Source organism: Zalophus californianus, chromosome 2 (genome assembly GCF_009762305.2).
Source record: "Zalophus californianus isolate mZalCal1 chromosome 2, mZalCal1.pri.v2, whole genome shotgun sequence".
NCBI lineage: Eukaryota > Metazoa > Chordata > Mammalia > Carnivora > Otariidae > Zalophus > Zalophus californianus.
This window is the reverse complement of record NC_045596.1, coordinates 89112546-89131678: the sequence shown is the minus strand read 5'-3', so window position 1 is coordinate 89131678 and position 19133 is coordinate 89112546. Positions and strand designations below refer to the sequence as shown.

Sequence of the window (19133 nt, the reverse complement as noted above, 5' to 3'; positions counted from 1 at the left end):
TAGAGATTACCAGGGGAAAAAGAATGACAGGATGGGGGAAAAAATAGAAAACATGTAAGGAAATAAACTTTATAAATAGAATATAGTATAGTTTTGCATCAGAATGATAAAAATAGATGCACATGTCTTTAAATATTTTATTTTGCAGTATTTTGTGTGCATAGAAGTTTCTCATTTTATTCATCAGAAGCAATCCAGATAGCCGTCTGTAGTCCATTTCAAAAATAAACCCTGGCTGCTATTATAAAAATATTATAGAAATCGTTAAGAATTTGGGTGAGTAAAAGAAATGAGGAAAATCTATTTGAAAAATACTCATGTATCCCTGGAGAGGCTGAACAGGTCGAAGTTGTTAAAGGACTATCTATCCTGCAGCCAGCTAGGGGCTGGACATACGTGCGTGCATTGTTTGTTCTGTGTGTGTGTGCATACATGGAGTGAGGTGCATATGGGGCAGGGGAAAATTCATGAGCTCTGGCCTCAGACAGCCCTGAATTTAACTCCTGGCTCTTGTACTTACTGGCAATATGACTTTGGGCCAAGTTACTTAAATTTCCTGAGCTTCAGCTTCCTCATCTAAGAAATGAGAGTTGTTAACACTTTCCTGGTAAGCTATTTGTGAGGATTAAGTAAGATAATGGCATTGAAGCTCGGAGGGCCTGACAGCTTTGCCAATGATTTTCATTTCCTTTCCTTTTAATGTCAGTGTAGGGGTGAAGGGGTCACTGTTACTCATGTTAACACGGGTTTCTCAGAGACAATGGGGGCCTGAGTGGAATCTGGTCTCTTCTGCCTTGCGCAGCATTTTCTCTTTTCTCTCCTTTTTTTTTTTTGCTCCTAATGATGATATGACGATATAGTCCTTGTGGAAGAGCTGCTTCGTTTTCAGTGTTTCCTTTTCCTAGCCCAAGAGTAAAGCCTACGGTGTTCACCTTTGGTGAAGAAACCTTCTCCTAATTGTGAGAAGAAATTCATAAGCCACAGGGCTTGATTTCTGCCCCTTCAAGGAGTGAGGGAGAGAGAACAGCAAGGAAGATTGCCTTGGGGTTATTTAAGGTCAATGAGGAATTGTGCTTTTCTATGTCTAAGCCTAGTTCTTAGTCTATCCCAAAGTGATTCAAAATCACTTTAACCCTGTCTCCACATGACCAGTTGTGTTTGTCTGGATTGGGATAATTCCCTTCTTTCCACATGTTAACATTGTGCCATCATGGACTCCTGAGTGTGTATGAGTTTTTCAAGGTATGGATGAGTCTGTCTGTTTTATACCTTTCATAGTGCCAGCCACACATCTGGGCATCTGGGAAGCAGTTGATAAATTCTGATTGAGCAAGTGAATGGATTAATGAACACTTTTAGAAGAGTATCTCTTCACTTTTTGACACCCATGCCATCTTTTGATCAATACCTCCCACCCCTTAAATGTGATACTCTTTAAAAGGATCCTACCCCAAAGACAATGAACTGTATTTTCCACATATCCCATCATTTAAAAGTTCGTTGAGCTTCATTTTTTCTACCCCTGCCCCCAAATTATACATTAGAAAAAAAAATTGGATGTAGCTTTCTCCGGCTTAAGGTTCTGATATTTACCCCGTGTCCCCAAAGATATGAGCACCATTTTAGACCAAAGGCCCCAGAAAGAGAGGAACATGCCTATTCAAGCATCTGCCGCACATAAGATATGTTAGGTACTAACTAAGTGCTTTTGATAATGATGCAAATGACAGCCTCCTACCATCACCAATTACATGGAGCAATTGAAAACTGGATTTCAACGCAGACCTCCCAAGAAGGGTCCCAGTAGCCTGGTCTGAGATGGAATGCATGGTATTCTTCAACCTCTCTTCCTTAAAATCTGTCCAGCTTATGCCCTTTCATGTGCTTTTGAAGTAGAAGAGAATCGTATCCTCTGCAAAAACTTTTCCTGACTCAGGCCTTTAATATTATTAATGAAGACTGAATAGCTAGAGTTTTAATTTTTTTTTTTTTTAATGCTTTCAACTGGAACTATTGGAGTCTAGGAGCTGAATGTTTGGCCCGTAATATCTCAAGGCCTGCCTATACTTTTCGTGTGCATGATTATTAAATGAAAAACAAGGAGAGTGGCGTGTAATTTTATAGCGCCCCAAACACATGGTTTTTCCCTTTCCTTTGGGAAGAAAATTCCTTCCTGTAGACGCTAAGGTTATGCCCCTACTTGTGAAGCCCAAGGAGGGACACTTTGATGTGAAAGAGGATCCTGGTAGAGTAACGGATACAGAAACCAGTGTTTAGGAGGAGCCTCCAGAAACAGGAAAAGGCATTGTCCCGAGGAGGGGGTATTTCATCCCTCTCTGTCGTCATTCGGGCTGTCTGGTTTATTTCCTCCCCCAGGTTGGTGTGAGTTGGAAGGAGAGTCCTTTGTTAATGAGGTCAAGAACAAGACTGCCCATTTTGTGAGGTGGTTAGGGCTGAGCTTTCAGATTTCAGATTTTATGAACAGTGACCAAGAACAAAATTAATTTGGGCTTCATCTAAGCAATGCCAAAGCAACTGGCTAGCAAGTGAAAACTCCAATCAATTGGTGTGGCTAAACAACATCAAACAGTTTGGTTGGATTGATTTTCCAAGGAAACGCTTCAGGTGGCCAACAGTTTAGGCATTGTGTAGGTATAAGACTGAAATTTTGCCCCCAGCTAGGTTCCCTGAAACCAAAAATTTGGTAAAGTAAAAAGAATTTTATTTGACGAGTTTTCTATCACAAATGAAGAGCTGCTGGTCAGAAGCACTGATATACACAAAGCAATGCTTAGAGCTGGGAATGTTCGTGAACTTGATTTTTGGAATAGCATCAGCAATGCCTTTGTGGCTCCCATTCTTCCCAGGGGCTGTCTCGGCACACACCAGGCTGGACCCTGTAACTCCCTTTGGGAATGGTGATGTGGCGGGTCCTGCCAGGATCTTCAGCCAAACCCTCGTCATCTGGGAACAGTATGAGAAAGAGTGGCCACACCAGTTGCGTCTGGCACAGGTCCAAGGCCTCTGGCCACATTGTTTTCACTATACTTAGCACTGGACCTTTGCAGAGTCCTTGGGAATGCTTTTTATTAGTTTTCACACCAATCCACCTTATGGAGTCACTTTAACATCAGATTTCTCATTTTAGAGACCAACGAGCTAATGACCACAAGGCTTCGGGCACCCGCATATCATCACCCAGAAAATTAGCGTTAGAGCCAGGATTAGGCTGCGCGGATATGCCTGATGCTTGGATGGCTGCATAGTTCACAAACAGCATTGACCTCTGCTCTTAGAGCCAAAGGGAATTGATTTTCATCTCTAAGATCTTGTAGGAAGCGGGCACAGTGAAGCCCCAGCCAACCATCATACCTCAGGACATGAACTTGGTATGAACTGCTCGAGGCACTCTTTGAGCTGAGTTGGGCTGAACCCGGCTCTTTGTTCCAGGTCACACACAAAGACCCCTGAGGGTTGGAGAGGAGCAGGATTTTTTTTCGAATCTGGAATATTAGTACTTAAAAACAAAATCAAAAATGCCTTAGGGAACATACGCAGAATAATAAGTCAAGGCTGATCTTATAAAGCCATTCAATTTGATATGGCAAAGGCACAAGATACTCTCCATGTGCCAGACCTAAAGGTGACTACAAATAGTCCTGACTCCAGGAGTTCACAGCCTTCGGATGCAGACAAATAGACACACACCCATCGATACCACAAGGCAGACTATGTGATAGCTTCAGTGAAAGACGAAGCAAAATGTTAGAGGTGTCCAGAAAAGGAAGGAGACATTGATGGTGACAAGGGAGGTCTGGAAGGTTTCTCAGAGATGGCAATTAAACTGGACTTGGAAAAGTCAGATTCGCCGAGCAGAAATTCCGTCTGAGGTCCACAGCAGCATGATTTGCCCGAGATCAGAATCAGTTCTGTGTTTATCCTTGCAAACTGCTTCAGAACCATCATGTGAATGCTAGAGGGAGACGTGGTGGTATTGTGAAGTTGAGATGGTTTCATTCTCAGCTCTATTGTGCCCAAAAACCCTAGAATGAGGCAGTGTCAGAAATGACCCATTTTTCTCAGTTTGCATAATTTTGTATTTAAATTCTCACTCTTGGGGACTTTTATAATAAGGAGATTTATCCAGAACTTTGCATCAGTTTTGAGAAGGACTTTTAGTCAGAGGAAAATTTTCAAATGGATCAACCATGCATTGAAATCCATTTACGTTTCCTGAGTTCCTAAGTGGCATTTCCTGAAATATTTGCTAATTATTAAATTATTTTTTGCCCAGATCCAATCCCCCTGGTTTTTCTACTATTTAAGTCAGGGCCAAATGAAGAGATAAAGCCAAATCTATTGTGTCTATGAAAATAGATTAGAAGGTTATAAACATAGGATTAGTGTTAACTATAGTATTAAGCAGGAGAAACTGGTCATAATGTTTGACAATGAGTTTTCCTCAAATGCAAAAATAGCATACTTGCCAAAGCACCCGGGTTTTACACTGAGAGAGGCTGTGTGAATACTTTCTCTTAATATGTCACTTTTAAAAGTGATTTTCTGAGAAATGTATAATGCAAAAGCCAGCTACTTCTGGTCAGACAGATAGAAGCGTGCTTTGTTTTCAGATATCTGCTTGTTTGGGAGTTTCTGCTTCCAGTAATAAAAATGGGAACCAACATCGGGATCAACTACTGGATCCGTATGAATCTGACAGTGGGAATATATATTTGATTTTGTCTAAAAGAGCTTATTATGTCACCTGATTATACATAGTATTGTGTATGGTGTTTTTCTGGCTGAGAGCCTATAGCAAGGCTAAGTCGTTCATTTGACTAATCATTACTGAGCACATGCAATGTGCCAAGAATTGTACTACATGCTGGGTAGGTGAATCAAGTGTGGTCCGTACTCCGGAGAAGCTTGCCGTTTCATAGGGTAGACAAACAATAAACCTACATACAAAACAACATTCATAGAGCGTGATGAATACTGTATTTTATTGAACAGAGATGCCACTGGTTTTAAGATACATCATTTTTTAAAAAGATTTATTTATTTGTAAAGATTTATTTATAGAGAGGAAAGGAAAGAGAGCACGCCCACGTGCAAGGAGGGGGGTGTGGGCAGAGGGAGAGAGAGTCTTAAGCAGACTCGGTGCTGGGTGCAGAGCTGGATGCTGGGCCCGATCTCACGACCTTGAGATCACGACCCTGAGATCACGACCTGAGCTGAAACCAAGATTTGGACACTTAACCTATTACGCCACCCAGGTGCCTCAGTACATCATTTTTTTAACCCTTTATTAAGAAAGACTGTGGCTGATTAAACTGTGATTTATCCCAGTCTTAGAGATGTTAAAATGTGGGGGGAAATGTGTATTTTAGAACCACTGAAACGCAGTACTCTCAAGGAAAGCCGGGGCTGTGATAGACTGTCACTGGGCGTCTCTAACTAGCAGTGGACTCTCTGATGAGCTACGTTTTAGCTCAGAACTGAAGAGTAAAAGTTGGTCCTCCTACTGAAGCCCAAGAAAGAATGTTCCAGGCAGCAGGAACAGCCTCAGGACCCAGAGGCAGGAAAGCCCAGGGCATGTTTCAGGTGCCTGAACCTGCCTCCCAGGTTTGGCAGTGATTGTCCTGGGTTTCCCCAGGCCCCCATTGACTTGTAGTATAGAATTCTAAACCAGGGAGGCTTCTCCCTTTCCACGTGACCCTCCGTGGCCGTTATAGTCTTCCTGCTGTTGTTCTGAGCTCTGCTTCCACGGCTGCTCACCAACCCCCCCATCTCCTCCCACGGCTGCCGGCCGCGTGGGGCTGCCTCTCCGCTCTCTACCACCGCCTGCTCCCTGCTGGAGGAGCCAACTTCTCAATCCAAGTGAATACTACTCTGGAAATCTTGGGTGGTCTGACCTGATATTTTAGTTTAGTGGCCACAGATATTTTAGGTCCCCAAGAGGTAGTCTTACTCTTTCAATTTTACTGGCCCCGCTGTTAAAGGAACTTGGAACAGTCTCCCCAGGGACTGGTCTGGAGGTACCGTTGAATAATACCACAGCGTTTTTCTTCCTCCCCACAAAGGACCAGCTGGTGCCTCAAGACCAGGCAGAAAGCTTCTGGGGCTCTACTAACTCAGAGCAAGAACTCTGCCCCCCTTCAGGATTCCTACCCATCCAGGGCCAGCAAACCTCTCCTCCCCTCGTTGTTTAGGACCTTCATCAATCTTGATGCTGCTTCCGATTTTCTTCATTTCTCTTTCCTAGGAGAATTCAACGCCCTTATGCCTTGGTATCATAAACGCTCTAAGACCACCTGTGGATTTTCTGAATAAGTCTCATTTCCCTATCCCTCCCTCCACAAAGAGAGAGAAGATAGTAGAACTGCATCAATGCTCACTTATCTGTCCATGGCCTGTATCACAGCCTGTTGGGGCAGCTGACATAAGCCCTTGGCACAGCCTCTGTGAGATGCTGGTGGTCTCCCTTAGGAAGTGCTTATAACTACCTTTATTTAGGCAGGGAGGAAACAGTCCATTTGCAAGATAATTTTATGACACATTTGAACCAAACACACTCAGGAAAGGCTTTTTAAAAACCATATCGAATGTCCATGAACTGGTGAAGGGATAAACAAATGTGGTATGTCCATACAATGGAATGCTATTTAGTAATAAAAAGGAACTTTCTATAACATGGATGAACCTCAGAAATGCTGTGTTACATGGAATAAGCCAGATGCAAAACTCTGTGTTTTATGATTCCATTTATATGTAGTGTCCTAAAAAGGCAAACATATAGAGACAAAAGGTAGATTAGCAGTTGCCTGGGCTTGGGTTGCAATGGATATGATTGCAAATGGGTATGAGGGATTTTTACAGGGTGTTGGAGATGTTCTAACACCAGATTGTGGTGATGGTTATACAACTCCATATATTTACAAAAAATCATTGAATTGTACATTTTAAATGGGTGCGTTCTATGGCATGTACGTTATACCTCAAGACAGGTGTCAGGAAGAAAACACGATGTAAGACATCCATTGTGATATCAACCAGCCAACTTTGACTCCGTTAGGACTCATGGCCTGCATACTACGCAGTGTTTCACTCACTTCCAAAGATCAACATTTAGTGAGCCTTGAGTATGTTCCAGCGATCATGTTCAGATAGATACCTTTCTATAATTATTGCGAAAATGCATTTGACTTGACATTGGGTAGGAACAGAGCCTCATTTTTGATGATACTGTCTTGACATTGGAATTAGGTCAAGGAAAAAGGGAAAGTGAACAAGCCATATCAAACCACGTGTAACTGCCATATCTTCCTGTGCTCTTTATGTTCAGATAATAATATGTAATAAATAATCAGTAATAACAAAGTCTGGAAGGACAGCACATATCCCCCCCACAGCCCTAGCCTCTGCTTCTTTATCAGGTATCCCTGAGTTCATATGAGTAACTTGAGGTCCAGTTGGTCCTATGTGTGCTGACGACAGCAGAGGGCTTGATAGTTGGAAAGTGGTTGGTCTTGGGGACTGCCTCTAAAGGGAAAAGCTGAAATAAGTTCCTTCTCTCCAAAGTGGTCCAGTGATAGCACTTTTCCAGAATAGGCTGATTTACTCCCAAGCTCAATGAAGAAGTTTCCCAGGGGCACCTGGGTGGCTCAGTCGGTGAAGTGTCTGCCTTTGGCTCAGGTCATGATCTTGGGATCCTGGGATTGGCCCCTCACCTCATAAGCCTCCATAGTTAACAGGGAGTCTGTTTCTCCCTCTCCCTCTGCCCCCCACCGTTTGTGTTCTTTCTCTCTCCCTCAAATTAAAAAAAAAAAAAAAAAAAAGGAAGCTTCCCAGCTCAAGTGGCCAGGGCCCTCTGGAATAAAACTCCAGCTCACGTGGCCAGGGCCCTCTGGAGTAAGACTCTTGCCTAGGCTAAGCAATCTCAAGGTGAAGCTAGTGGCTTTGGCTTTGTTAGTTACCACTGGGCTGGTGGGAGCAGAGAGCCTTAGAATTGCTAAAGCTCCTGGTTGGTTCTCCCTGGCTATTTCTGAAAGTTAAGTCTGGACCAGGACAGGCAAGACTAAGTCCTGACCGTGACCAGGACTAAGGGGGTAGAGATATGCCTGTCTCATTCACAGAAATTTTTCAAGGGAAAATTATTTTTTCCTGGGTTATGCCCAATCACAAGAGAATTTATGGCCAGAATCTGGCTAATCCCTTCGTGTTATGGTTCTTAGCAACCAGATCTTTTTGCTTCACACCCACACTGTTTATGAGGGTGCTAGGTAAACCCAGGTAGATCTACCCAGGTAGATCAGGACTCATTCAGCTTTCTTCTATCCATTCCAGAAGTACCATCACACTTACCTTCTGTCTTAATGCTGGGGCCAGCCACTGCTCCTATCTTGCTTCTCCTACAATAGCTTTTAGATCAAGTCATCACAAGTCACCTTGATGTATACATTTTCCTAATTCTGTATCGCTCAGGAGACGAGTAAGAGTGATTGGATCTTTTTTCTTCCTAGGGGAATTCTGGTTCCTTATCCTATCTCTACCCACTGCTTCGAATCCTATTTTTTCTAACCCTTCACATCCCATTCCTCCTCAACCTGCTCTACTATGGTTTCCATTGTCACCAAGATTTACGGTGATCCCAGCTAGCCAAATACAAGAGCCAGCATTCCTTATGATACCATCTTACTGGCCAATCAGCATATAAACCACTCTCTGTTCTTAAAGCACATATGTTCTTGGCTTCCCTGACACTATGTTCTTCTGGGTTTTTCTTTACCATTGATAGCCTTTGTCTTCCTCCTTTTGGATGATCTTTCTTTGCTCAGTTCCTAAATTTTTGAGCATTCCAAAGGCTTGGTCTTAGTTTCTTTATTCTTTTCTATCTCTGTCTCATCCATTTCCATGGTTTTGCAAACCACCCAGATGATGATTTCCAAACATACTTCATCAGCTCCACTAACCTCCATGTTTACATAGCCAGCCGCCTCCTTGATATGAAATTTGATAACTTATAATCATTTCAAGCCAGAATTTTTGATTCCCTTCCCAAATCTTTCCCTTTCTTTACCATTTCAGTGAATGACATCAGTGTCCATGTAGTTGTTCAAGCTAAAAACTTTTAGATATCACCCTCGATTCTTTCTTTCCTTTTATTCCTATGTCTAATCCACCAGCAAATCTATTCAGCTAACCCTCCAAAATTGATCACGAATCTGCTCATTTCTCTTATTCTCTGCCTTTACCCTCAGTCCAAGTAAGCATCCAGCTGGTTTTCCTGCTTCCACCCTTGTCCCACACAACTCATCCTCTACACAGCAGTCCAAAGCGATTGTTTTTTAAAGATTTTATTTATTTATTCATGAGAGACAGAGACAGAGAGAGAGAGAGAGAGAGGCAGAGGGAGGAGCAGGCCCCCCGCCGAGCAGGGAGCCCGATGCGGGACTCGATCCCAGGACCCTGGGATCACGACCTGAGCCGAAGGCAGACGCTCAACCATCTGAGCCACCCAGGCGCCCCCAAAGCGATTTCTTAAATGCATTTCATCTCATGTCCCTTCCCTGTCATTTCAATTAAAATCAAATCAGTCTGTCACACAAGTCTCATCCATTTTGTTTCTTGCTATCAGGTATAAAGGTAGATCTTTTTATCTTTTCATGAAGCTGATCTTTTTACTCTTCAACTCAATCCCAAACTTGCTGGCTATGCAACACCTCTTGGTCTATTTAAGAACTGGTTTAGCACATTGAAAGAGGTTTTTTTCCCCCTCCTCTCCTTGAATCTGGACTGACCTGTGAATTCTTTGGCCAATAGAGTAGGGGGACAGTTCAAGTCCTGGTCTTTAAGAGAACTGACAGCTTCTGTTTTGTTGTCTTGGAACCATGGAAGAAGTCCAGCTAATCTGCTGTGAGCAAGCCCATGCCAAACACATTGAAAGGCTATGTAGGAAGAGAAAAATGATGGGCCAGCCACCAGATATTCCGATCATCCCATCTGAGATATCAGAAACGGAGGGGTGGAGATGATCTGTCTCCCTGTGCTCTGTTCAAATTCTTAGAATCGGGACATATAGTTTTAAGCCACTAAGTTTTGAGGTCATTTTGTTATAGCAATATAAAACGAGACCATATGGGAAGTAATTTGAGAGAATGCCTTGAAATGTCTTCATTCTATTTCTTAGTCATTTAACAATTTGGCTAAGTACAGAATTCTTGGTTGAAAGAGTTTTTCTTCAGAACTTCGAAGGTATTGCTCTATTTTCTTCCAGCTATAAGTGCGGCTAGTGAAAAGTCTGATGGCATACTAATTCATGTATCCTTGTATGTGATCTGTTTGGTTTTTTTCTTTTTCTTCTGCGGAAGTTTTAGGTTTTCCTCTCTGACCTCAGTGTTACTAAGCATCATGACGATATGATTTATTTTGAGTCTTATTTCAGTTTCCTCTAGTTTATTAAGTTCATCTCATCCATCTAAATTTTGCTTTTTAAAATGTTTATTGTTCTACTCCTCTCCCACTACCATTCCTTTGTAGGTTTACGCCTTTCTAAACCATTCACTGTAACACTAACAAGGTTGGGGGAAGCAGGGGCTTTACTTATCTATGTCGGTTCCCTGAACTTCTGTTTGGTTCATATTATTGTATATTTTATTATATGCACCTTATAAAATTCTGAATTTTGTATATTTTGTACATATTATTTTATAATTACTTTCTTCACATTGTCTCACTAACAAAATTGTAAACTGCATGACCGTTAGGACCATTCTTTCTGGTTCACTACTTTATCCTTCATCTCTTAGTATGGTGCCTGCCACATAGTTGTCATTTAATAAATATCTCTTCAATGGATGAATAAAAGAAAGGCTTGGGATGAGGAGCAGGAAAGGTAGCAGGAACAGACAGTATCAAAAGTAAATGTTGGGGTGCCTGGGGGGCTCAGCCGTTAAGCATCTGCCTTCGGCTCAGGTCATGATCCCAGAGTCCTGGGATCGAGCCCCGCATCGGGCTCCCTGCTCCGCGGGAAGCCTGCTTCTCCCTCTCCCACTCCCCCTGCTTGTGTTCCCTCTCTCGCTGTGTCTCTCTCTGTCAAATAAATAAATAAAATCTTTAAAAAAAAAAAAAAGTCATAATCCACCTCATCCTTTTGTCCAGACCAGTGATTTTTAACTGAGGGTGATTTTGTTCCGCAGAGGACATTTGGCCACACCTGGAGGCCTTTTTGACGATCAGGACTGGGAGGGGGAGCAGTTTGCTACCAGCATCTGGTAAGGCCAGGGATGCTGCTAAACATCCTACAGGGCACATCACAGCCCCTTACAACCAAGAGTTATCTGGTCCAAAATTCTAACAGCTCCGAGGTGGAGAAACCCTGGCCTAAGACCAAACTCTAACAGCTCATTTATGTAGTTTGGTCTCTTAAATACATTGCCCATTTTCAGAATACCACACACGTGTCAAGACTTCCAACTGTATGCCCTCTTTGGTGTGTGGGCTCAGTGGAAAAGTACTAAGTTTGAATGTCCTATGGCTCACCCCTGCCTGGTGGATTTTTTTATATTTAATATATTCACTTATTTTTTTGAAAGCTGGGATTAGTGGATAAAGAAGGGAGTAGGAAATAAATTCACAGAATCCCTACTTAATTCATTATTTTTCTTTCTAACATGCAATGGTAAGTGGATTTAATGGTGTCTTACATTTTTCTCAGATGCTCTCCCACCTTCTCAGAGGAAAGTGCCTTTCAGCTCTTCACAATAACCAAATAGTGTAATAGCACTCTAGGGCTAGCAGGGGCTTCATTTTAAGATAAAGTAATTGTGCCTCGTGTAGCCAGCTCAATACAGAACTAGAATATGAAGCCAGGTCTGTCCTAAAAGGTAACTATACTCTGTCCTAGTGTGTTCTTTGAATGAAAAATAACAACAATAACAACAACAAACTCTTTGACTACACAGAGTCACTTTTTTTTTTTTTAAGATTTTATTTATTTATTTGACAGAAAGAGAGAAAGAGCACAGGCGGGGGGGGGGGAGCGGCAGGCAAGCAAAGGGAGAGGGAGAAGCAGGCTCTTTGATGAGCAAGGAGCCCAGTGCAGGGCTCGATCCCAGGACCCTGGGATCATGACCTGAGCCGAAGGCAGCTGCTTAACCGACTGAGCCACCCAGGCGCCCACACAGATTCATTTTTAACAACACAATTAACAAAATGCTTACCTTTGTCTACTTTCATCAAGTTGAAATCACCTGGGGCAACCATCCTGGGTCACCCGACCATACCAAATGCACAGTTGATTGTGACCTTGCAGACAAAGAATGGATTTGTAGTTATATGTTGTGACATGCTTCCCATTCAGGCCTTGCATAAGCTATGTTTTGATGACACCTATGTTTGCAGAGTGAATTCATTCAGGCTAAACTCAACAATTAGTCATGGTTGGTTATTTAAGGCTTTACCACTACCCAGCTCCACCTCTTACTTTCAACCTCACCGTTTCAGCCCAAACTAAAATTGGCACAAAATGGACTCCATGTTTTTTCCTCTGTAATCCTTGTTCTAACTAATGACGTGGGCTATATTTTAAAAAGGTAACCATTTTGCTCTTGTTGTTCTCTAAATAGGAGCCAGATAATGGCTCTCTTCATTTTCTTCTCTTAGAATTTCTGAAAGTCAGGTGCACAGCAAAGGTTCTTTGACATTTTCAGGTAAATGAAAGCCTTGAGCCAAATCCATAGAGTCTCCTGTTTCTCCATTCACAGCTCTATAAGATGAGAGTTCAGTCATTTCTTTCTTTTACCACCTGGCTTATAAGTATCCTCTTTCTCCAAAACCTGCAGGACATCTCTAAGTTCAAATGTTTAACCACACCTCTGTGCTGGGTTTTAACAGATGTCACTCAACCTTCTCAATAGGCCACAGACCAGAGCGGGCAATCCACCATCATTCGCAATGCCCATGGCATAGATTGAAAGCTCACTTCATCACCAAGGGGAGTCTGGATCCTAGTTAACTTCTCGATCAATACCCACATAGTACTTCTTTCCTCTTCATTGATGTTCATTTTCATGTGTCATTTACGCATGTGGCTTTTATCCACCAAACTGTAGTTCCTTGAGGGTAGGGCCCTATCTTTCTTTAATGTTTGTATTGATAACATACTGCCTCATCCCCTAGGACAGTCATCTCTGTGATTTGGCCCTAATGAGTTTTATTTGCAGTGGGTGATAGATGAAGCGATAGCTGATGTGCTCTATGCCATAAGCCTTCCTTCTTTACCTACTTAACCTTCTTTTCCTGGTGACTTCCTTATTTGGGCAGCTAGACCAGAAGGCATTCATTTTCTTTAGGAGTAGTCAGTGATGAAATCAGAAGGGGAAAAAAAAAAGCAAATTCTCAACTTTTAACATCAAACTCTTTGTACTGAATGATGGGAGATGTTCTAGAGAATAAACAAATGTATAGAATCCGTCTTCCTCCTCCTCCTCCTTCCCACCAGATAGAGATCCCAGGAACTAAGAATGGAGGAAGAGTATGGGAAGAACAAGAGAGCTTCATGAGTGGGTCTGTCTCTGGGCCTGGCTTCCTGCCCCAGCCCCCAGAGAGCTTCAGCATTCCCCTGATCTGAGTTTATCTGGACTTTCCTTGAGGAAGGCAGCAGAAACGGCGTTGAGGGGTGGAAGGAGCAGGGTGAGTGCCTGGGACAGTCCAAGGTCCACTGGGGGCCCTAGGTCGGAGGTGACTAACCTTCCCCGGGTTCCATAAGAAAAATCCTAGAAGTTTGGGAGAGAGAGAGAGAGAGAGAGAAGTAAAAAACAGAGGGTGAGAGAGAAGAGTAAAGGGAAGGAGGTGAGGGGGGAGGTGGGGAGAGAAAAAGGAAGGAGAGAGGAAAAGAAAGAAAGGATTGCCTTCTCTACTTTCCCTGCCTGCCCGGCTGGAGTTGAGATTTTCTACACGCTAGCAAAGGATCCTCTGAGACATAGGTATTAGGTCAAAACTGTTTTGTTTTTTTTTAAAGATTCTATTTATTTATTTGACAGAGAGAGAAAGGGAGGGGCGACACAAGCAGAGGGAGTGAGAGAGGGAGAAGCGGGCTCCCTGCTCAGAAGGGAGCCCAGTGCGAGGCTCAATCCCCCGATCACCTGGGATCACGACCCGAGCTGAAGGCAGACACTTAACTGACTGAACCACCCAGGCACCCCTCCTAATGGATTGTTAAAAGTGTACAATACAGGATTGTTATGTACAGACGTTAGACTGTACAGCAGATCTCTAGAACTTACTCATCTCTTGTAACTGACATTTTCCACCCATTGACTAGTCACTCCCTGTTTTGTGCATCTAAAACTGTTGGTCATCAGCAATTTCATATCATTTAACTAACCTAATACGACAGGCAGGACCCCCTTATGACTTTTGTGGGCATAAGACACTTCCTCCTGTGAAGAAATTTAAAATTACATTTTTAATTTTGCAACAGAGACAGATATATTAGTATCATGTGTTACAATATGTTCCTCAACGTAAAAGTTCATTTTTTTCCTACTGATTTATAAAGAAAAACATGTTCTTGGGCCCCTAAAAGTATTGTGTTCTTTAGGCGCCGTGTGCCCACAGGGCCTGCTGGGATGTAAGCCCCAGGTTGGGACAAAAACAGGCCAGCAGCCCTGGAGCTCCATTCCTGAGAGTCGCTCACCCCCATCCTCCCTTTTTTCTCCTTGCTTTTGTAGATTCCTTCCTTCTCCAGAGGAGTGGGCTTCTCTCACCTTGGCCTTTCCACAGGTGAATAAATCCCTTTAATCTCCAACCCAGTCAGAGAGTCCTGCTCAGGTAATTAGTAAGGGTATTTCCATTTCAACTGGGAACTAACTGCAAAATGCAGGCCTTTGTACTGCTATGTAAATTAGACTGGCTATCAGGTTGATTAATATTAAAAACAAACAAACAAAACCCCAAAGCAACACCGTCACCATGTGGGTACGGAGCTCCTGACCACCATCCCCAACATCCCTGGTGACCAGGAAAGTGAGCTAAGGACTGATCTTTGTAGCAGGTACATTTACACATTGGCAAGGTTTCAGACCTCCGCCCCTTTCCCCCCTCCGCTAATTCTGCTCTAAGATTGTGGCAGAAAACACACTGGCTCTTGCTTTGACAACCACAGGGGTTTGTGTGAGTGAATGACATTTTATTATTCTGCCCTTAGAAATTAGCCTCCATACTGTCAGGCCTGCCATGGAGCTTTTCCCCACTTCTTCTTCAGATGTCAACCACCCAAATTTCAAATAATACTGGAAGATGATGTGAGTGGGATTGGCCAGAGCTGTCTCTAGGCAGTTTGGTGGGGCCAACACTCTGTGGCTAGAAGGAAGTGGAGATTAACAGATAATGGGACAACCTCTCTGCTCAAAGATTCATTGGCAGATGAGCTTTGAATAACACTGATGCATTAATCAATTATTTTTCGAAAAACATACACACACATATATCCCTTCTGGTTTTAGGAGATTTTCTCTTAAATTCATGTGGGTGGAGGTTTTACTCAACTGCATAATTCTCTTGCTTTTGGAGTATAACACCTAGTCTCCTCATTCCTACCCTAGTAGGCCTGCATTTTTAAGCCCAAGAGAATTAAATTTGATTTTGTTTTGATAATTGTTCTGACAATTTTAAGACACCTTTTGAAACTATTTGCAACATTCCAGGCTTTTTCAAAGCTAAGGCTAGAAATAACTTTTCTAGCTATTTGTTCCATCTCTGAGTTTCAATTTGTCTTTGTATTTTGATTCAACAGTTGATTTTTGTGAAACCTTATGGAAACTTCAAGTTAATTAAATATTTTAATTAAAAAATAAGCCAGACATCAATTATCCGTCTTCAGGAATTATTATAGAATATCTTTGACAATAAGACTAAGGATTTCCTTGATGATTTGTGAAGATATTTTCTGATTATGCAATTATAAAAAGCAATTTTGATTGTGATATTTGATATGAGTTATTTCCAGGTGAATGGAGAATTCTGGAGACAGAGTGATAGATAAAGTAGATCTACATTTCACTCTGGCAACTGACTATAACACCTGGAAATTATGTACATGTTGTTAAATGAGATAATGTATATAAAAGAACCAAGCGTTAGGGTTGGTACACAGTATATGTTCAGACACAGTCCCTTTTCTCAAGAAATTTACAATCGAGCATCAGTGAAAGTAGAAACTGTATATGAAATTATTTATACCTTGGGGATTAACTTCCTAGAACTATTTTTCCAAAATGCTTCTCTATTAGTCTCACTCTTTCAACAATACCTATTAAGCACAGACTTTTATATTGCATCAATTCTAAGTGAGGCATTTATTCACATTTTATTATCTCTAAAATTGTGGTTAGGTTTTTGCATTGATTGTGGCTTACATTGCTGTCAGCCAGAGCAAACATGGTGTATCCTTGGCGATCATTCCCTGTGGAACAGTTGGATAACTGAGCGCTTCTGTGTTTCTGTCAACTGACTTTTAAGGACCATGTGAGGAAGGCACATGAATTGTGGTCATTTGAAATCTAACACTTGATAAGATCAACAAGGCACTAGCCCCCAAACCTGCAAAATGGTGGGTGTCAATGGCTTGGAAGAAAATCCAAGAGATACTAGTGGAGCACACTTTTAAGAAAATGGTACAACAGCGGGGACACCTGGGTGGCTCAGTCGGTTAAACATCTGCCTTTGGTTTAGGTTATGAGCCCAGGGTCCTGGGATTTAGCCCCACATTGGGCTCTCTGCTCAATGGGGAGTCTGCTTCTCCCTCTCCTGCTCCCCCAGCTTGTGCGTGTTCTCTCTCTCTCCCTCTCTGTAAATAAAAAAAAAAGAAAGGAAGAAAAGAAAAGGAAATGGTACAACACCAACACTCAGGGTGGCACAGCTGATACTGTGGGAAACGTCACGGACGCTGACCTTTCTGAATTAAAAATGTGATGCAGCAGAGTTTTAGACACTGAATATGAAAAAGTTTAGAAACTGGAACCAATTTATTTTGCTTATATTTTCCTTTTTATGTATGTGTAAGAATGATATGATAAATATCTGTGACTAAGCAGTTCTCTTAGACCAAACAGAAAAACGTCTAAGTAATAAGAAAGCATAGTGTCATAGTTTCAATAAGCATTATGTCATAATTTTGGAGGCTTTACGTAGTTTCTTAATGGTATATAAAATAGCGATGCATCTCACCATCAGTGATACCTTAGATGCAATGAATTCTGAGTACCTGCTATACCCTGTGCTAGGCTTTGCAGATATAGTTAATGAATAAAATATTTATGGAATGCCTACTATGTTTTCCCAAATTGCTATGTGTTGTGAATGGGCCAGACAAGCTCTCATTGATGTTTTTCTGGCTGGGAAGACCAGACCCCATACGATACATTTCGAGAGAGGATAAATAACCTGGAGGGGAAAAATTTTGTCTAATGGATTATGAAGGCTATTGCAATAGAGTTAAACACTGATGTCTAGGACACAGTCCCTTTTCTCAAGAAATTTACAATCGAGCATCAAATATAGAAGGAGATTTCAAATTGGTGTGTTAGATGCCGAGAGCTTCTGGAAAGTCTGGAGTTAAAACTGTCCTGAAGGGCAAATAAGGATTATCCAGCTGAATAGAGAAAGGGTATTCCAAGCAGAAGGACTGTCATGCTTAAAAGCCAAGAAGTAAGAGGGAGGCTGATGAACTTCTTCAGCTGTAAGGAGAGTTCAGGTGGCAGAGCTTACAGTGGGAGGGGCAAGAGATGAGCCTAGAAAGGTAGGTGAGTGTTGGAAGATCTTGGAGGCTGGGGTGAGTCTTTTGGTCTTTCTACCAAAAGCAGTGGGGTTTTGTGCAGGGCATAGGCATGATAGAATTTGTATTTCAGAAAGATCACTGTTGCTGGAGTGTGGAGGGTGCATTCATTTTCTCCCTTCCCCTCCCGCTAGGCAAAAAAGCCAGTTGTTGCAGTGACTCGGGAAGTTGACAATGGCAGCCATGTTAAGTTTCCCAGTTTTCCCAACTCGACTGGATCTTTATCCCGTTGTGTGGGCTTTGTAATAAAATGTTGACTCCAGTCACCTATGGTCACTGCTCAAGTGGTACCCAGTTACAGACACTACAGTCAGTTTTAAATGAAGTCCTGTCAGGTTATTTGACTAGAAAAGCAGATTAATAAAACCACTGATCCAGTGAGCAACTGATCAATAAAAATGCCACTTCAATTACATGATCAAGTAAAAAATCAAAGTGTATGGTTACCCTCCTGAGCTTCTGTGGGACTGAAGAATTTCCATCTGAGATTTATCAAAGGGTCTTGAAAGCCAAAGAATGGTTTAGATGAAACTCAATTGATTTTGTTTTTCTGCCAGAACTCAGAGCTTTCTACAGGTCACAGCCTGTCAGGTATAAAAAAATCTTAATTTTACCAGAGCTTCCTTTCATGGTTTCGAAGGGAGAAGGCCCCAGCAAGTGCTGGCCTGATAAACATTGGTCATGTGTCTGTTTAAGCAGAAGTAAATGAAAATGCGCAGACTCTCAAGTTCAAAGGGAGGATTCTGTACCTGAGAAATGTCGCTTTCTGGAATTCCCACTTCTTTGGAAAGGCACTTGGCAAAAAGGTTTCTTAAGCAAGGTCGGGAAGGCTCGGCTTCAGTGCCTTCACTTCAGCCAGCATGACTTCTGCCTTTCTTGTTGGAGCCCATGAAAGGCTGCGACACCCTGAGAGATGGGCTGTTTGCTGAGCCATCCTGGAAGGCTCCGGATCCAGGGAGAATGCGAACATCTGTCTCTCAGTTGCTCACGCCTTTTTGAAAATAGTTGCATTTTCTAAGCAACCTCTTGCAAGGAAATAAGGATGGGCCAAACAAGTCACCTCCGGACATTTTATTCTCCTGTGCTTTTGTATTTCTGGGTGCGCACAGGTTTACCCCTGCAGGAAACCATTTAAAGAATGTAGATAATACCTATCAGTGTTGTGAGTCACCCTGTCAAGTGAGTTAGGTACAATCGTGCATCCTTGTAAGTTATTTATCATACCCCGAGGCTTGATGGAATACAGTTTCCTTGATGAAGAGATAAAAAGGAGCAACATAAAAGCAAGGTAAAAGAA

The 19133-nt window shown here is 42.3% G+C and overlaps 1 pseudogene; it reads right to left on the bottom strand.

The window, feature by feature from the left end:
* LOC113924773 overlaps positions 1-19133 on the bottom strand; it is a 104944-nt pseudogene that overhangs the window by 2691 nt on the left and 83120 nt on the right.